A 731-nucleotide genomic window follows, 5' to 3' on the forward strand; every position below is an offset into this window, starting at 1 on the left:
CGAAAAAGTGAAAAGGAAAGTCGGCCTTGGCAAGATTTGAAAGTTTGAACTCAGAAATTAATGAGTTGGATAAAAATGCCCGTCATAAGTGGAAAACAACAAGAAATGTACGTCACTGGGTAAAGCTAATCTTTTAAATTGGGATTGTTAGAGTAAAATAGACAAGGCAAGATTTCGAGATGGAGATTTTTCTAATGAAGGATGAAATGAGTTCTTTGATATCGAGTCAGAAATGCATCATATATTCATACTAAATTCATTTGATTAATGAGAAACACGACAATAAATGAAACTTGTTATAATTATTTTATTGATTATGGTTTATTATTTATTTATTAAAGAACAGTTTACATAGAAATATTACACAGGACATTAGATTAGTAACATCAGTAACATTCATAAAATTGTAACGACATCAGTGAAATGTAACAGCTACAATCGAATGTTGAAGTTCTGAAATCAGTTCTACTTTTTCAAACAATTATATTGAAGAGTAAAATTGTGGTGATATGTATCACCCAAAATAAGACCATAAGGAAGTCCATAGAAGCCAATGAGTTTATTTAAAGTGAGTAATGAAAGAATAAAACATTTCGGTTAGTTAACATTATCCCAAATGAGAAAATAGATATTTTATTGAATATTTTATTGAATATTGAAAGTTACACATATATGTCATACTAGCAAGTATGTATATCCACTTCAGCATGAAGAAATATTTTCTATTTTGA

Source organism: Octopus bimaculoides, chromosome 5 (assembly GCF_001194135.2).
Source record: "Octopus bimaculoides isolate UCB-OBI-ISO-001 chromosome 5, ASM119413v2, whole genome shotgun sequence".
In the NCBI taxonomy this organism is placed as follows: domain Eukaryota; kingdom Metazoa; phylum Mollusca; class Cephalopoda; order Octopoda; family Octopodidae; genus Octopus; species Octopus bimaculoides.